Source organism: Strix uralensis, chromosome 7 (assembly GCF_047716275.1).
Source record: "Strix uralensis isolate ZFMK-TIS-50842 chromosome 7, bStrUra1, whole genome shotgun sequence".
Taxonomy (NCBI): domain Eukaryota; kingdom Metazoa; phylum Chordata; class Aves; order Strigiformes; family Strigidae; genus Strix; species Strix uralensis.
This window is the reverse complement of record NC_133978.1, coordinates 8,423,827-8,440,499: the sequence shown is the minus strand read 5'-3', so window position 1 is coordinate 8,440,499 and position 16,673 is coordinate 8,423,827. Positions and strand designations below refer to the sequence as shown.

The window sequence follows — 16,673 nt, the reverse complement described above, 5'->3', positions numbered from 1 at the left end:
TATTCTGTCACTCACTTCTTCCCTTTAACTTATTTCTACTCTTCCTTTCTTTCTTTCGGACTCTTTTGTTCTGTTTTATGATTTTAGTTATGAATAAAGCTCAAACTCATCGCTAATACCAAATTAATCTGAAATAACTCCTTTGTCTTCTGTGATTTTTTTGATTTTATGTGACTGAATTTCTATTCAAGTTCTACCAGTGAAATCTGGAACATCACACTATCTATAGAGAAATTATCTCCTCTTATTTCTCAGTTAGCTGCAGCATGGTCTTCTTCTTTGTGGGCCAGCCCAGGATCCGCAGAACTGAATGGAAGAACCTCAGCTGACTGCAACAGGCAGTCACCTAAATGCCTTAATGAAGTCATTCAAACAACTGATAGTATTTATGTTAAATTCCATGATATACGACATTCAGAGATAACCATGTATGTTCTGTGTCTTTTGCAAATACATTTTTCCTATTATACAATCTGAAAAAATACTGGTTTTGTTCTAGTGTAATTGTAAGAATCAAATTTATATACAAGACCTTTAGAAAACAGAGACCCACCTCTAAATGCAAAGAACAAACATTTGCATTACCTATTTATATTAAAATATGCAGAAATTTCCAAAGTATTCAGTCAACTTATAAATTTTTATAACTTCTTCAAATTGTTAACATTTTTTTAACACACAGCATTATTTCAGCTTTGTGGAAGGCTCAATAACAATCTTTCTGGTCTGGAAAAAAGGAAAGAACATTATAATAAAGAATGCAGAATAAATAAAAACAAAACAGTACAAGCCGTACATCCACGCATACAAAGACAACTTTCATGGTGAGCTATAAGCAATTATAATAACACAATGTGCTGCATGTTGATTTCACCAGTGAAAAGAATTTCTCCAGTTATTGAAGACTTTCCTGGCAGAATTTCAGAAAAAAAATTCTGACATTCTCCCAATCTGACTTCTGTGCAATGCAAGTCATGCACATTTTAAACACCGATGAATAATACTGCCTTTCTTCTATGAACTGTTAACAGCTGTAGAAACTATTATAGCCTGCTTAAAATCATGTCTCTGTAGTCAATACTCTCCAGACACTTAGCAATACTAAAGCTATTCCTGGGGCTAAACTAGAATTGCTATGTGAGTACAAAGTTTGATTTATGTTGAAATGAAACAACAAACATCTGATCTTTCCTTTTTTAAATAGCCATTCATATAAACACAAGTATCAGCTGCATAACTAGAAAGTGATGTACCAAATTTACAGAAATGAGACAAAGGAAGACCACCCACAGTTACCTTCAAGAAGAAAAGATTTGTCAGAGGGTGAAAGATTGCTGGTGAAGATACTTTGTACAGTCGTGGCTGCCCTAATGTCCTCATGGTGAGGCTGTGGTTTGTGAGAGTGATGTTTCACAAATCTTATTTTTCAAGTCTTCTGAAAGACACAAAATTGAACAGCAGCCCAGTACCATATCTTGGCGATGCTCATCATCAGCTGCTCTCAGACTGATCACAGGCACAGTGGACTTCCTAATAAAATCATCCAGATGCATCCAAGAGGAAGTCAAGGTCTCTGTGTGCTAATGTTTTTCTTTTGCATCCCAAAGCACAGGTGGGAACGGGAGAAATGCTCAGTTGTGGTTCCTCTGACATTTTTGCAACAACAGTTGGGAAGAGAGAGGAAAAGTCACAAGTGGAACAAGAGCAAACCTTAAAATACATATAAAATTTCAGGTATGTTCTATGGATTCACATGCATTACTAAGACATGCTGAAAATACAGTTTTGATTCCTCACTCCAACAATTCCAAATTCCAAATGCAGACCTAACACACAGGAGAATTGCTGTAATTCTCTCTACTTTCAGGTCAAATTCAAGTTCTTGTGCAGGGCTGGAGACCAATTATTTTTGGAAAACTCCCTTTGACTTTGCTCAGGACCCCAGTTTGCATTTACACAGTTCTATCCCAGACTGCTCTCAACCCCTCCACTTTTCTTCCTCCCTACTTACCCTCTTGCTCCCTCTACTTTTCTTATTAATTTTGTGGTTGCGTGTCTCCTTTTCTTCTCTGTGCTTTGAGCCTTATCCTATGCTGCCCTCCAGGCTAAGATCTTTCTCTCCCTGGGAAGGCTTTGGATGTCATATCTCCATAAATCTGGGCTAACACTCAGATTCAATGGCAGTAAAGCTGACCCCTGTCATTGGGTCTCTCTTCCCAAGTATCCTCTGTCCTTCCTCCTGCCTCTTTGAACAATCTCATCCTGTCCTTTTTAGCATCTATAACTTCACTGCCTTCTTCTCCTTAGCTGTTGGCTTACATTTCATATTTGCTAATTTTGCCATACTTAGACTAAAAGCTCCTACCAGCAGAGTATAAAGTTGTTGCATTTTCATAGAATCACAGAATGGTTTGGGTTGGAAGGGACCTTAAAGATCATCTAGTCCAGCCCCCCTGCCATGGGCAGGGACACCTTCCACTAGACCAGGTTGCTCAAAGCCCCGTCCAACCTGGCCTTGAACACTGCCAGGGAGGGGGCAGCCACAGCTGCTCTGGGAAACCTGTGCCAGTGCCTCACCACCCTCAAAGGGAAGAATTTCTTCCTCATATCTAATCTAAATCGACCCTCTTTCAGTTTAAAACTGTTACCCCTCAACTTATCCCTACACCCTCTGATAAAGAGTCCCTCCCCAGCTTTCCTGTAGCCCCTTTAAGTACTGGAAGGCCGCTTTAAGGTCTCCCCGCAGCCTTCTCTTCTCCAGGATGAACACCCCCAACTCTCTCAGCCTGTCCTCACAGGGGAGGTGCTCCAGCCCCCTGAGCACCTTCGTGGCCTCTTCTGGATCCACTCGAGCAGGTCGGTGTCCTTCTCATGTTGTGGGCCCCAGAGCTGGACACAGCACTGCAGGGGGGGTCTCATGAGAGTGGAGTAGAGGGGGAGAATCCCCTCCCTCGCCCTGCTGGCCACACTTCTCTTGATGCAGCCCAGGACATGGTTGGCTTTCTGGGCTGCGAGCGCACATTGTTGGCTCACAGTCAGTTTTCCATCCACTACTACCCCCAAATCCTCCTCCGCAGGGCTGCTCTCAATTCACTCCTCACCCAGCCTGTATTTGTGCTTGGGATTGCCCTGACCCATGGGCAGGACCTTGCACTTGGCCTTGTTGCACTTCATGATGGTCCCACCTCTCCAGCCTGTCCAGGTCCCTCTGGACATCCCTCTGCACATCCCTTCCCTCCAGCGTGTTAACCCCACCACACAGCTTGGTCTCAATCCCACTCAATCCCACTGTCCGTGTCACCAACAAAGATGTTAAACAGCACCGATCCCAACACTCACCCCTGAGGAACAGCACTCGTCACTGCTCTCCACTGGGACATTGAGCTGTTGACTGCAACTCTCTGAGTGCGACCATCCAGCCTTTTTCACTGAGTGCTCCATCCATCAAATCCATGTCTCTCCAATTTAGAGACAAGGCTGTCATGTGGGACAGTGTCAAATGCTTTGCACAAGTCCAGGTAGATGACGTCAGTCATCTTTCAGCCATTTTTCCTTCCTTCTTTTGTCTATAAAATGGTGTGCTATTTAAATGTTTTCCCATAACAGTGGAAAGAGATGATCAGTTTACAACACTAAAGCATATGGAAGGAGAAGGTGTGCACATAAGGGGGAAGAGGACCCCCTGTTTTCTTAAATTTTAATAGATACCTAGGAAATATTTTCTTTTCCAAAACCACTCACCACATACAATGCAAAAAGATATTATTTAGAAAAAAAGCATAAAAAAGGCACCAAGGTTACTAGTAGCCATCATATCCTTTGGTCTGGGAATTTCAGCTGGGCTCTGATTCTTAATTCAGTGCAGTCACAAGGCAATGCTGCAATTACAATCCTCCAGGGACTGCAAATGAAAAAAAAAGTTACATTCAAATCAAATGACTTCCAAGGGCACGCACTTGAGATCAGGGCAGCAGGGAACCAAACAGCCTTACAAAACTTACAAAATAAGTACAAATCATGCAACATGAAAATTCTCACAGGTATTCTCTTAACACCAACCTGATTTGCTAAACTCAGTGGTCAGTAGTTCCACGGAACAGAGTAAGAAAAATTAGGCTGTGGATTACAAGGTCAGATAATTTACAATGGGAGGCTGACAGTGGACCACATGGAAAATTAAGCAGCTTGGACTGCAGACAAGCTTAGAGAGAGGCTGAAGCAATGACTATTTTGAGAATCCCTACTGGGCACAAAACAGCATTCTGCTACAGAGCGCTATAACATACATGAAACACGCTAATGGTTGAAACATAGGCAGAAAAAGTCAAATATCCTTTCAATATAAAAAACAGGTTTCAAGTGATTTCATCCATCACAAAAGAGAAATTAAACAGAAAAATCTCCAGTGTGTAGGCACATCATAAATGTGAGAATAGAGCTTCCCAGCAATGGATCAGGAAGATCTGATCCTTGGCACTAATTCTGGAATGAGAAATCTTTTAGACAGGTTACCTCCTTACCTGCCTATGTGTAGAAAAGTCACTGACAACTGAAAAACTCTTAAGCAATCTTCTATGCTGCTTTTCTATAACAATAATGACACAATGGCTGCTCAGAACTTAATGGTATCTGGTATCATTATCCTAACACATATAACCATCCATCCAGACATTTACACTGTGCCTCTCATAGTGGGGAGGGACTATGAATATGAACACGTGGGGCAAACAATACCATTAACGCTTCCATTTTGGCTGGTATCACTGTGTTAGTGCAGTCCACAGGCAGGTGCTGTCATTTCTGACAAGCCTGTTGGGTATCAGTGACAGGAATCTGTCAGATGCTGCCCACACGCAGGCCGTGTCCTGCACGGCACGCTGACCTCCTCCAAAGAAGTTTCATTTTAAAATTCTACTGAATGTGTTACAAATACCAGCTGGCAACGTGCAATGTATCACAGAGAAAAGGAAAGGCATAATGGTCAGGACAAAACAATAGGGAAATACTCTCCAAGGGCAACAGTGGGCTTGCCAGAGCACGTGTTGTGCTTGGTCGGAGAAATGGGTTGGATCTTTGTGATGGAGGGATGCTTGCCCCATCAAACAACGTAATGTGCAAAGGCACCTCTGTGCTTCTCATGCAATTCCCTGACCCTGTCATTGCCAGATTAGTGCTGTCATACAGACAACTTTAAAGCAGCCTCAGGCTTTGCCAAGAATAAACCACAAGTGTCTTTACCCTCACGAGATCATAGTCACACCATGTGGAACTCCTTTTTCCCCCAGGAAAAAGTCCTGTGCCAATGCATAAGAAAATGCATGTGGAAGACCTTTGACATTGCCTCAGTACAACCACACAGCCTGCCATCTGTTCTCCCCTTGGACAAGGAAATACTGAGGGACCAACTTACTCCTGCTTCCTGCCTTCTTTACACCACTTGAGATGCAGAACTAGCAGAAGAGCCTTTGCACACCTAGCCATGACTGCTCAGAGCACTTCTGCTCCCATGCAAGAGGTTATCAGACCCACAGCAGAGCTTTAAACCTTAAGCTAAGTTATCGGACTACCCACCAGAGCCTGAGAGACAAACACATGCTCTCCCTCTCCCAGCCCTGCTGTGAGCAAGCTCTTCAATGCCAGGGAGGGATCAACAGGATAGGTGTCAATACCTGCAGCTACACAAACAGATTTGGAAGAGCTCTTCTGCAGCATGCTGGGAGCTTGCGTTCAGTACGGTATGCAACGAGATCATTCCAGTGTTGTCTGTTTAACAAAAAGTAAAAGTCTCTGAAATGATGATTTTTGCTTTTGGAAATTATATTAAGACCAGTGCAGAAACTGGTAGCAAAGAAGTGATTCATGAACACCAACAAAGTGATTCACCAGCCCCTTGCTAGGAAGTGATATCATCACACCACATCTCCATGAGAATGGCAAAAGAGAAGCATTGTTTCACAGAACAGGAAAGTGCTGTATTCTCAAAAAAAAAAAAAAAAAATTATTAAATCTGCAGGTGTGTATGACAAACATGAGGAGACAAACTGTCAGTGCTCTGGGCAGTAAGTCAGGTGCCCAGCATAGTGACTATCAGATGCTTGTGAGCACTACTGAAGAACACCAGAACATCTGCAGTCTGGTCTGGGATAAATTGCAGGCTCTGGATATATTGTACAATTACCCCACAGCCCAACCAGATTCTTCTCTACGTGATCCATCATGCCTCACTGCATCCCTCAAGCCACAAACAGAAAAATCCTTTCTTGCTCTCTGCTTAGCAGCCATATAGTGAGCGTGCTCTCACATTCTCTTACCTAACTCAGTCCCACGCTCTCTGACCCACAATATTGCCTCCACATCCCACAATGGGCTCTCGGTCTTGCCAGGGGTCGATACACCTTAGCAGTATGCCTGCTTCCCCCCTCTGCCCTGCCCAGCACCATTACCCAGGTGCTCTAGAGCTTCTCAGGTCAAAAGGCACAGGAACAGGACTGCTGCACAACCAGCTGGCCTAGGGAACCCCAAAGCTCCTCCGACCCCTTGCTACACTGATTCTCACCTTGCGGCTCACACTAAGGAGAAGCTGAATGCATGTATGAAGCTGCTGTGGAGGCAGAAAGCGAGAGAGTTTTAGGTTTCAGCATGTATGCCACATGCGGTCTTCAAGGGTGACACACGGGATAACAGTTTTTTTCAGTTCTTAGAACTGTACCTTGTGTTGGCCATGACCATGCTCTCTGCAGTTTTTCTGGGCAGTATCAGCTTGTCAGCACCTCAAAGCACAAAGCATGCTGCTCTTTGCCTTACAACTAACAATCTACCCCTTACAAAGCAGGCAGCAGTAGGCTTGCAGCTATATAACTACCAAACTGATGATGACAAGCTGACATTGCCCAGATTAAGAGGATCTTCTTTCTGTTAATCTTGTTCCTTTTACTCAGCCTGCCCTGGATGCCAAGATGTCAAAGTACTACCCCCGCCAGTTCACCTGATAATGATGCTTCTCCCACACCTGCAACTCTCAAAAAAACTATACTTATAGCATCTAACATCAGCAGGCCCAAGCATTTGAAAGACAGTAAAACCAGTGCTGCTTTGCTTCCCAGCTGTGCCAGAGACGAGGGACACTTTGAATCCAGGGAACTGCCAGAGAAGAGAGTAGCAAATTTTTGAATCACTCAATTTCTCCAGAACTCCTTTAACTCTCTGCAGGAAGACTGGTGGGCCTGCTGCCATGCAGAGCTGCTGGCCCACAACACGCCAGAGGCTACTGTCAAATCAAGGCTTTAGGAGCAATCACAGAACAGCAGGCACATCCAAGCAGCACTGGAGAAGTCATCTGCAAGGAAGAACAAGTCCCATGCCATGTAATATGAAAGCCAGTTGTACGTATTCATTCAGCTATCATTCCTAAACCTCCAGGGACTGGCCTTCTAATGCAATTCATATCCTCCAATCTAGTAACCTCAGTTCCCTAGCGACTGGTGCTGCAGATGCGTAGAGGGGCCTTAGAGCTGAGCAGCTCTGGGGTTTCTGACGTATCCAGCCACGCTTGGTGCCTGGCAGAGCGACGCAGGACTCCTCGTGCAATCCATCTGCTTCACTGGGTTCACCCAGAAAAGCACGGCAGCCACCCACCAGCCTTCCAGCTCAGCCCTCAGTCACACCCGAATGGCAGAGTGGAAGGAAAGCTGCTCTCTCTATTCCAGCAGTGTCTGCAGGCTCCAGTGCACTGACCGACAGCTCCTGTCCCCGAGAGCCCACATCTAAAAGGACTGTCAAAGGGAGGAGACACACACAGACGGGGAACTTGATTGTGTGATTTTTCTGTGTGGTAGGGCACAAGAGAAACCATACTCTTGATACGGTTTCAGTGTTTCTGTATATTAGACAAAATCACAGGGGAACTCAATCACCAACAGAAAATGGAAATGCCCCTTCCTTTGGCCAAATGCACAAAAAAAGCACTGGGCCTGATTTTGCACTGGTGACACTTAACATTTGTGTAACCCAAACAATTGTCACAGTTACTCCTCATACACTTAAATAAGAAGAAAATCTAATTTTCCATTTGGCTTAGAGAAGACGACACTGCTTTTGGAGCAAACAAGCATAGGTAACTGTTAGCAAGCATTTTAGAGAACAGTTCACTTTGGTGAACATACTCCCTCAAGTTATTTCTATGTTCTAGATGAGCAGCAACTGTTGTACTCATCTCTTTAAAAATTATCATCAGTTAATGAGTCCTGCATTACAGTGTTTCCACAAGGAGAGAGCCTCCTTGTTGTGCATACACAGCACTCCATTAAAGTCATGGAGGCATACCTCAGACAGAGCAGATACCCTTTTTATATCAATTACCCAGAAAAGAGAATGGTTCAGTTCTTCTGTGTAGTATAAAACCTCATGCACCACAGGAACAGAAGCTTAAAGGCCACATAGTACTTTCACTTTGTGTGTGCATCTTCCAGTGATGTCAACTGGATGGGAGCTCCTGGTTCTCAGCCAGTACAACTTCTGCCAGGAAGTATTTTCAAATATACCCCATCAGCTCTGGGCTCACACTTATGTCCCAACAAAATCTGATGTCTCTCCACACCATCCACACTTGTACTGTCACTTTTACGTGAGAGAAGGGGGGTGGGGGGGTGGGGAAGAGCTTGCATAAGTAAAATTTACTTTGTCAAATCCTGGAGGCTCTCTGAAAGGTAAAAGCATTTTTAAATCTTGGCCTCAGAAAAAACATTCTCCGCTCTCAGGAGATGGCTACATTTCTAGGACAGCTGATAACTTGTGGTGAGATGACCACAGTTTAAGAATTTAACAACATGAAGATGGCTTAAGCCAACAGGTATCATTTCACCACAGAGCATGAGAGCAGAGTTCCTGAAGCACAGCCGAGGAATGACAGTAGTGTTAAGCTACAGCAACGTGATTGCCTCTAATTGTCTTTTATATTCTAAGATCTAAACTATCCTTGTTCCAAGGCACTGGTCAAAATATTGCAAGAAATGCAGGACACAGAGCAGAAGAAAGGTTATTTTCAACTTGTTAGGCTTCCCACAAAGTTTTCAGATTCTACACATAGATTTAACCGATTTTATCATTTTGGTTACATCAGAACATCTTTATATCAAAACAACCAACTTCTTGTTATCCACTTCTTTTTTTTATTGCCAGTTACATGCCACCCCCTTGAAGTAAAATAGCTCAGGTTCACACATAAAGATTGAGATGAGATAATGGAAATAAAAGATAATGAATCAACTGGTTTTGTACACAAAATAAGCATCTGTAATGACAAAGCAGCCAATGCACTGACTCTGCCCTGAATTACATTGCACACTGGCCCCTTGGATCCCAGGACTTAAAAATCACCTTTGCTCTCTCTGTCACAGGTCAAGTACAGCTCAGCCAAACCAGGAGATTTGTGCCAAACAGTTTGTATTTCCAACAATTAAATATTGAATTCTCCTTTTATAAGTCACTTAGGAGTCACGCTTGCACAATTATTTGCATACACAGCCACTTTATTTCAGGCCCAAATACAAAAAGCTATTAACAGTTGGCCAGATTCTGCTCTCATTTGCCCTAGTACAAAACCATGTCATTTCCACTAAGATCAGTGGAGCTTAAGTTTTGTACCACACACGGGAGAGCAGAACTCCTTTTTCACTGAGGCAACTCACATCACCAGTGAGTTGCTGTGCCTGTGGCACACCTGGCCTGGAGGCTTCTGTTCTGCTGCACATGATGCCTCCTCTGCTCACAGTCCTTCTAACTCCTCTGCAGTCCCACCGTATCCCTCGCAGGCCTTTATTTTAAATGGACCTTGTTTCATGACAGACCAGAGCAGGTTATTTATCCCCCTTCATTCATTTGATTTACAAGAAGCACGCCAGCTGAGTAACACTGAACAAAAGACAAAATTGTTTCTACTGTGTATTTACACACAATAAAATGAACCAGTCAAGCAAACAAAGTGCACACAACGTGCCCTATTATTAACTGAAACCAGAAGAAACTCTCTTCAGTACTTCCAGTGCTTATAAATGCATGCCTATGTCCTAAGTAACCTAGAGCTTCCAGCAATTACTTAGTCCTCAAAGCTTTGAGCCAAGTTTTCTCCACAGTATTTACTCCCTGGGGCTCCCAGCAGGTAACAAATAACTGGTCTCCAACCCTGTTTCTTCAGAGCCCTCCACACTGAGGGCAGATTTTGTTCATTGTCCCTGACAGATCACCTGGTTTAACTTCTCCTGGACTGCCTTCATTTGCTTTTCATGTCCCAGCCACTGTCACACTCCTAGGCACGGTACCATTCCCAGTGCAACACCTGGGCAGTGAGGGACAGGCGGCTAGGTGCAGGGGACACCAGGAACTGTGGCACTGGGAAGCAAGCACTCTGCTGCCAGCCAGGAGGCGATTACAATGAGCGCAAGAGCATGTACAGCAACAGTCTGAGAGAACAGAAATCTTAATCCCACTGTCTCTAACAGCTGGGTTAGGAGTTATTGTTCTGCTCTTCTACAGATACAGTGTTTAGAAGTTTGTAACAATTGCTTTGTACTTTTATTTCTTTCTGGTAACGTAACAAAGCAATTCCCAGTTTTAAGAAATGTGACTGTTTGTGACCATGATGAGGTATGTCCAGAGGTACAGCCCTCGGTACGTAACACACAGAGAGCACTGGCCAAACAAGCTCTCATTCCTCCCAGCAGGGAATCTGACCTCAGGTGGGATTCACACTCCACCCCCTGCAGCAGCACCTCACAGAATTGTGTCCCCTTCTGAGGATGCATTTTTCTGCCACCTCGCGTGACTGCACTGACAGCCACGTAGTCCGAGATGCAAACTCCCCCAAACAATTCCCCTTCCATAAAGGGAAAAGTAATTTATTACACAAATACAGGGCACAGTGAATCACCCCAGCTTGACTACTGATCCATGTCAAAAAACCAGTGCTAGTTTCAAGGGCCCTCTTCTGCCACCTTTCCACTGAATAATTTGAGGGGAAAAACTTGACATGTCACAGCACTGATGCTAATTCATGTGTCTTTTTTTCCCTACTAGAGTTCACAGAAGCAGAAGATTGTCAGATTTTTCAAGTGGGAGATGCTAAGAACTGGGTTTCAACTCCCTGGTAAACCTGGAGAACAAGGCAAGGGGCCAGCTCCTGTGCACGAACCTCAGTGACTCAACTGAAGCGTGCATAGATGAGACGAGAACCAAGAAGAGAATTGGATGATCCCATTCCAGCTGTATACAGCCAGATTTGTAAACAGAGAAACTGGTCACTATTTTTGGAGTACTATCATCTCAGTAAAGCAGCAGTACAACTCTACGCATTCAGTGTTTTAATTCTCAGATAAACTAGGGTAAAAGCACATCAGATTTACAAAACAGCTCTTAACTGCTTGGAAAGGACAACTGTAAGGCTGCTTGGGCAACCCTGTTTGTACCTTCTTGAATAAGGAATCAGTGGCTGGACACTATAACATACTATTTCTCTATAATGTAGTCTAATATCAGCTTCGGATCCTTCTGTTCTGCCTCAAATACGCATGTGCTGACACGGCATATATATGGTTTACATGTATGTTTTATTTAGCACAAAACAAGAACAATGCTGCAATTAGCGTTCAGTTTTAACGTTATATATACACAACCATAGATGCAGATAACCTTGAAAAATCAGGTATACACGTGAAAGAAGTTTCTTTTTAATACTCCCCAAAATATTTCTTACCACTATGCAAATCTCTTCCGAAGTCCCCCTAGTAGCATCAGTACAAGTCCAAAAGGTCACAGGAAGGAGGCCCTCGCTCCCCCTGCACACCAGGAAGAACTCACCCCAACACTCTATAATAAGGATAAAGCTTTTAGCCTTAACTCAAAAGTCACAAGGACTACAGCCTACCACAGGAAGACAGCAGAAGAGATTGAGGGCATCCCCAGAGACTTTGTTAGGTGAAAAAAAGTAAAGCGTGCAAAGTTACTTAACCATTTTGTGGACTTGCATGCTGTTGGCATCCTCGTACAGTGTGATAAATTTAAGTGTATACATAAAAAATACAGTTACAACCCTGCCATGAGTTCCATGCGAACAGCTCTCTGTAAGCCATGTCAACTCCTTCTATGTGCCTACACAGGGCTCTCTGCAGGATTAGGACTGTAAACGATGTACATAAATGCTGGTAAAGTGTGTTTACATAATATGTAAATAGATAAAGAAAAGTACATTCACACCAACTACTGAGGAAAGAAAACAAATCATTTTTCTACTGCTAAAAGTACTGAATCACTTACCATCTGGTTTGGGAGTAAAAAAAAGACTCAGTCCAATTCAGCTATGAAGAAAATCCTCTCTAAAAAAAGTAATCACATGCTAGATCCCCCTAAGTTCAATTTCCAATCATTTTAACATGGAGACAGAGAGCTTTGTTTTCCTGGAGGGAAAAAAACCCCAACAAACAGTGAGAAGGATGTGTGACTTGTTAGGTCCTGATCCTGCAGGCTCTAAGTACTTAGCTATGGGGAATAGTGGAAGCTATTTTTCAGGAAAAAGATGAATCTCTGCATCGGTTTCTGCTGGAATGCATCCTAATTTTCCAAGAAAAATCTTCCACACTTTTGCTACCATGCTGTGAAATGCAAAAGTAAAAACTAGATACTAAATATCTGAACTGATTTCCCTTTATATCTTGGTAACATTTGGTTTTTTTCCTCAATCACCTGAAGACAGACCTATGCACACAGTAGCATAGTGCAGAAATGGTACGTTATTGACAAGTATGTTATTCGAACAGGAAAAGAGCATGTGGTCATGTAAATACTCTGAGTACTAGAGCACAACCACTGAAGGTCATGCTTATAGCTCTGGCAAGCATTTGTCATTTCCAAACTTGTGACTTTTCACTTTGTCCTCAAACACACAATTAAAATTACTTTCTTCATTTTTAAAGAAACGAAAATTTTTGTATCATCATTTCAATCCACACTTTAAAACCTAGCCTACGCATAGCACTGATTTTCCAAATGCCTTTGTATGTTCCCTTTAACAGTCCCACAACTGTGTCATGGAATCAAACTGCCCCCTTCCCTCATTCTCCGCACGTTCAAATGCCAGCTCAGGTCTATGTGCTGCTTCTTTGGAACATCCCCCTGACCTCATTCACTGGTATTTCATCCACACCAGTACCGCTTCCTTCTTTTTTTCCCTTGCCATTTTCCTCTACTAACCAACTGTCAACATTTTCTAATTGATGTGCTTGTATTTGAATACTTTTGCTTTGAAAGTAGTCAAATCCTGGTTGATAACCACAACTCAAAGACCAATACTGCTGTGTGGGTGGCTATAACAGTTCTGCAGGTCCTGGCCTTTTTCTTCTCCTTCCCTCAGTCCACCTCCCTTGTTCAAACACTTGCATAGAACTTTATTCCTCCTCCCAGAGGCCTTGAGTTCAATACGGACCCTTCACCAATGGGACAAAAAAGGATTTTGCTGGATTTATTGATTAACCTGAATACTACAAACACCTGAAAACACTGAAAGATATTTCCCTGTCCCACTAAACACCTTACCCACTAAATTTTGCTGTTCACCTTTTTCTGCTGAACGCTAAGTCTTTCCATGAAAAAAATGTTTCTATTATTTATTCAAAATAGAAAAATGTTCCTTGGCTATTCCTTAAAAATTACTTACTCTTTCATTCTTAAATTTAGCACTATTGATTAACCCTGTATAGATCTCCACTGGGATAAATTTGATCCCAAATCGTTAAGAAATGAAATAATTCTCTCTCTTGCAGAAAAGAGATTCTTAAAATAATGTGTTACATGTATAACCAAAGGCAATCAAGTTACTATGGCTTCATGCGTTACTGCTTATCACGTGTGTGACGACCATACCCAGTTCTCACTCGTGACTGAAAAAGAAAAGCTTAGCTTAAAGATAGTCTGTGCTAAAGCATTTTTGGCAGTGAGGGAAGGCTATGAGTGAGCATCAAGCAGGTTACAGTGACTCAGCTGCACAGCAGTAACTCTTTAAGCCACAGAAACAGGATTACTTTAGACCTTGCTAGTAAAGTCACCTCAAAGTTGGTGTGTAATCACTACTTAGCATAGCACAAGCAGTGGTAGACCCACACCTCACACCCTCTGGGACCCCAGAGTTAGTAAACTATCTACCTCCAACCCTCAGACTCCAACTGAGCAGAATCACACCCTACCCTAGTACAAAAGCGCTTAAATACCGTACCTATCTCAAAGCAGGCAAAAGTAAATACAGCACTGAAGTCAGCGATAATGGGAGAACAGACATGCAGAGAGAGAAACATAAGGCTTTCCCTGCAGGGAACACCTTTCCTCATCACTGCTCAATGACGAGGACCCTGTAGATTCTTCGTACGCTAAGGGGGCCTTTCCCCTGGGTCATATCAACAAAACCTTCCCTTGCCATTTGAAATCCAGCTGCTGAGGGGAGGGCTGAAGGCCAAGGGAGGGCTTCTGAACAGAGTTGACCTTGCAAGCTTTCTCCCACCCTCCGCTCTCCCACTAAGCGACCAAACAGGACCCTTGGGATTCTCTGAAAATGCAACAGAAAGAGAAAAAAAACAAGTGGAGTTTGGCCCTGAGGTAATAGAGGCCAGAGGGGCCTTATGGGTCTGGCAGCCAGTGACAGAATTCAAAGGACCTACAGGGAAGTGGTTTCAAAAACAGTGGATAGGGCCATGCTCTGAGCCCAAGAACCTGCCCAGTGACCGTGAGCTGGCCCCGGCGGCTCCTCCCTGGCACGCCTGGAGCAGCAGTGGGGTACGTCCCAGCGCCCCGCACTCACTGCCCGCGACAGCAGGACAGACTCTGGGTGCTCCACTTCACCACTCGTCAGGACCTGCCAGGGCAGAGACAAACCCCTCACGCTAATAACTCATCAGCACTACAGCCAGGTATGACTTTTGTTCTGTACCAACTATCCCAGGAAACAGATTTCAACTTTCCCAACAGGTAGTGCCAGCATTTAAATTAACAGTAATTTATATCAATAAAATGATAAATGACTTCTATGCATTTTGCTGCTTTTGAATGCACTTATGCAAAATATCAAATGATTTTAATACAACCAGAGATAAAGACATGCAGGAAAGAAATCACAAGTAAATGTACCACATCTTTAACTGTGTCTCTTCTGCTGTCAGTTAAAAGACTAAAAGCGATGGTCCAAACTACAGTGTTCCGTACATTACAAAATTAACCAAATTAATGATTCCCATTTATTTCTAATTACATTCTTCACAACATAGTAGCCATACGCATTCCTGTTGTTATTTTATTTTGAAAGTTATGCCAGTAATAAGAGTGATAATACAGCTTTCCGTGGACTCACAATTACACTTGCAGATTCAGCTGTGGGTTTCTTTCACCTCAGTAATAATAATAAAAAATAATCTTTTTTTACCTTCCTGCCTGTATCTGAGCACTCAGGATTGTGGACACACTTCAACAATATTCTTGAATATATTTTTAAGTTTTAGACATAAAGGTCATATTTTTCCCAGATTACATAATCAGATTATCTTTAGAAAACATTAAAGATACATGAAAAACTTAGAAAAGTCAAATAATAACTCTTTCCACAACCATTAGGGGATTTCTCCCTTTTTTTTTTTTTCTGTCACGGTTGCATACGACTGGCAGAAGTATTGTGCAGCTCCACAGCTGCGGTGGCTAAGAGTGACATCACACAAGCAGCTCTGGCCAGAGATGCCGTCCTGCAAACTACAGGGCGAGAAGTGAGCGAATAAAGGGAGAGCAGTTTCTAACCACGCTGGTAAACATCGTCTTCTTCCTCACATCCAGGATCGGTCGTAGACAGTCAGAGAGTTCAGAAGGAATAAGGCCATGACTAACTCACAGCACCCATCACCACAGTCTAACCTGGGTGGCCTCAGAGACATCAGCACAGATCTGACTTGCACCAGTGGAAAGCATGAAATCAGTGAAGCTAAACTCAGAAGATCAGAATGAGGTTCATTATCTCTGCAAATTCATGCACAGGGAGTTGCATGCTGCACAGCCTTTCCTACTCTGAGTCACTCCTGCTCTAGGCTGTTCAGCAGCAAACTGTCAATAAAACTCATTAATGATGTGCTTTATATAGAAATAGTGCATTTAACTGAGAGGCTACAACAAATGAAGAGTGCAGCGAGGGGTGAATTACGTGGTTAATGGAATACAGGATGTGTGTCAGTAAAGAAGTGGTAAAGGTGGGTGGGAGTCTTAATGTTACATAGATCTGCTTGAAGTTTGGTATATATATGAACCTAATTCCCCTTTTGATTTCAGTACAGTTATATCTAGCACTCCTCTGTGTTTCTACCGATACATAAATTCTCTGATGAATAATTGATAACCAACTTTCTTTTACGTAAGCCATTACTGGAGAGCCAGCAAATATTACAGATATGTTTGTCTCTTTTTAGTCTTGTTCTCATCTGAATCATGTTTGGCTAGCATTCATATCTATCTCCTTGATTGGTGGTAGCTATAAAAAAAAAAAATAAAACATATATATACCCTTACAGAACCGGCTGCAGGCACAGTGCAAAAAAGATGTTCTTCGACACGGATTCTTATTTTCTGTCCTATGTAAACACGCATCTGCAGCCGTTGGCAAC

The 16,673-nt window shown here is 43.0% G+C and overlaps 1 long non-coding RNA gene across 16 annotated transcripts in view; it reads right to left on the bottom strand.

Moving 5' to 3' along the window:
- The window catches only part of LOC141945781 (uncharacterized), a 62,022-nt gene that overhangs the window by 42,071 nt on the left and 3,278 nt on the right, over positions 1-16,673 (bottom strand). For 2 of the 16 annotated variants that reach the window (XR_012629596.1, XR_012629598.1), the window contains 2 exons: positions 3,340-3,901; positions 381-1,646 (listed from right to left, as the gene is read on the bottom strand). The exons of 8 other annotated variants lie outside the window; for them this stretch is intronic. This is a non-coding gene — a long non-coding RNA (uncharacterized LOC141945781). Of the gene's footprint in view, positions 1-380; positions 1,647-3,339; positions 3,902-11,581; positions 16,541-16,673 lie in introns of those variants that run through there. 6 more of the 16 variants (XR_012629604.1, XR_012629608.1, XR_012629610.1 and 3 more) reach the window with 4 other exon arrangements.